The sequence below is a fragment of the Echinops telfairi genome, unplaced genomic scaffold (genome assembly GCF_000313985.2).
Source record: "Echinops telfairi isolate 266 unplaced genomic scaffold, ASM31398v2 ScPeMD7_18;HRSCAF=68, whole genome shotgun sequence".
In the NCBI taxonomy this organism is placed as follows: domain Eukaryota; kingdom Metazoa; phylum Chordata; class Mammalia; order Afrosoricida; family Tenrecidae; genus Echinops; species Echinops telfairi.
In genome coordinates, this window is record NW_022103915.1 from 78988127 (window position 1) to 78991169 (window position 3043).

Consider the following 3043-nt stretch of genomic DNA (forward strand, 5'->3'; position numbering starts at 1 on the left):
AAATTAAAGGGTGGTGAATTTGTAAGGTGCAAACAAAGGATACATTCCACCTTTATACTGTAACAGACAATTCCCTCCAAAATGGAATTATAACCACAGGCATAGAGCCTGGTATTTACAATATATCACAAAAGGGATTATGAGTATAGAGCAAAATTAATTAATTGACTAGATCTCAGAAATCCTTGACAACTCTTTTTTCTATTTATGTTAATGTTACTTGGTCCTAATGTAATGTTAAAATTTTTTTAATTGGAGGAAGAATCCATATTGAAGATAAAATCCATAATTTTTAAAACTTCATCAGTGAGTGTTTCAAGTCTTGCATAGTTTCAGCAAGCAGTATTGTGGTATCTATATATTATAGGTTCTTTATGAACCTTCTCCAAACTTGATGCTGCATTTTTTTTTCTATTTCTAGATTCTTTGATTATTTCTTCAGTTTGCAGATTGAATCTATATGGTGATTAGTGAACTGAAATAATGGAATTGGCCATTTCTAATCTGATAATTTCCTTAGGCAGAATTCTTCAGAGAAACAAAACCAGGACACTTATGATTATATGTATAAAAGGATAGGTTTATACAGTGAGGAAAAAAATATAATGGCTAATTAGTTTACACGGCAGTATAGAGACTTACTTCAACTCACTTTCATGGAACAGTTAATATACCAATGATCCTTCAACTCACATGGGCTTCCAGTCCAAGATCAAGGAAGCAGACAGCGGAGGAGGTCTTCCCTCAGGAAAGGCAGGCAGAGTTTGCCTGCAGGCAGCAGACTGCAGGGTAGAGCAGTAACAGTCAGTAGCTCAGGAGTTTTGCAAAGCAGGCCCTAATGGCATCTCAAGATGTTTGCATGGCAACAAGATCCACCAGCCCGGAGCTCAAGCGATGCATGAGTGGAGTGGAGAAACAAGTCTCGATGGAACCTCAGTGAAGCACAGCAAGGCTATCAGATCCATGAGTTGGCTCTTCCCACAGTAGTGCAGTATAAGGTTGAGGCAAAGGGCTAATTCAGGCAGCAGAGCGCTGGTCCAATCACCAGGGAGAAAGAGAAATGAGATGCTAGCAGTGCAAAGTGTTGTTCTCTGTTGCCCTACAATCAAGCAGTGACCTAATTAAATTCTTCCCACATGTTCCTATGGAAGCCAGTTGGTGCAATTAACCTAAATATCACAATTAGTGAGCTGAATTGAACTGGAATTGGCCATTGCTAATCAGACAATCATATAGTATACATGCTGGGAATGGAATATTCAGAAAATGAGTATCATCAAGATGAATAATTCAAGATCTGTCCTGAAATACAATATTGTCTATGGGAGGATAATATGCATATACCCAAAAGGACTAGTAAATTCAACTATTTTTAAAGTTATGCATCACCAATCACTAATGCTGATTAAGAAATTGAAAAATTTTATCAACTTCTTCAGTCTGAAATTGATCTTATGAGTTGTGCGATGAAGAAGACCATTATGAAGAAAATAAGTCATTAAATAAGTAATAATTAAACAAGAAGTCATTAAGGGATAGAAAGAAATAACTCAAGTGGACATTAGAAGAGATTCTGAAACTCACTCTTGAACATGCTGCTGTTGCTAGATGCCATCATGTCGATTTCAACAGAGAAACAAAACACTGCCAGTCGTTTGCCATCCTCACTCTTGTGGTGACCTCTGAGCCCATTGTTGCCGGCACTTTGTCACTCCAGCTCTTGGAGGGTCTTCCTCTTTTTCACTGAACGTCAACTTTTCCAAGCAAGATTTCACCCTCCAGGAACTGTTCATTCCTAATAACACGTCCACAGTAAGTGAGATGAACTCTTAGCATTTGCACTTCCAAGGTGGATTCTGGCTGTACTTCTTTCAAGAAAGGTTACTCTTGCACGTAGAATAGATAAAGTGCATGGAAGAAAGGACGAAGTGAAAGAGTTGAACGGAACATTTCAGAAGGCAGCTCAACAAGAACAAGTAAATCATATTAAAGAACAGTAGAAAGACCTGGAGTTAAAGGGAAGAATTCATTCAGCATATCTCTAGCTGAAAAGCATGTAAGGAAAAATTCAAACTTGAACCGGACTACACAAAGTAAGGATACCAAAAATAATTAGTCAAAGTTCAGCTATTTCAATAGCATATAATCAAGAACTCATAGTATTGAAGACATTCGCAAAAAGCAAACAACAACAGCAACAACAAAACAGGTATTAATGGAATACCAATGGAAAGGCTTCAGTGAACTGATTCAGTGCTGAAAACATTCACTAGTCAATGCCAAGACATTTGGGAAACAGTTTCTTGGAAGGAATCCATATTTGTGCCATTCCAAACAAATATGACTCAACGGAATGTAGACATTATCAAACAATATCATTAAAAGCATATGAAAATATAAATTTTCTAGTTAAATTGAAAATCATCTTTGCAGTATATTGACAAAGAACTGGAAAAAATTCATGCTGATTCAGAAGAGGATACAGGACAAGGGATACCATTGCTGACATTGGCTAGATTTTGGCTGAGAGCAGAGAATAACAGAAAAATGTTTATTTGGGTCTATGTAGCTCCTGTACATAGACCAAGAAGCAGTTCTTAGAACATAACCTAATTTCAAATTAGGAAAAGTGTACTTTATAGTTCTATCTGTTCATTATGTTTATACAATCTTTATGCTGTGAAAAAATTATGAGGAACTAGGCTTCGTGCAAAATTACGCTCATCAGGGTTGGAGCAAGCCTGTTAACAACTGGGTTTCTGAGAGATGACAAAACCTTAGTTGCTGAAAGTGAGGAGGACTTGAGACACTGGCTGATGAAAATCAAGGACTTCAACCTTCAGTACCCATTGCAAATCAGCGTAACAAAACCCGCATCCTCCCAAGTGGAGAAAATGAAGACATCATCATGAACAGAGAAAAGATTGAAGCATCCAGGACTTCTTTTTGTTTGGCTCTACAGCCATCGTTAACAGAAGCAGCAGTCAAGACATCAAAGGGTGCGTTGTCTAGGGCAAATCTGCCGCACAAGGCATTTTTTTTT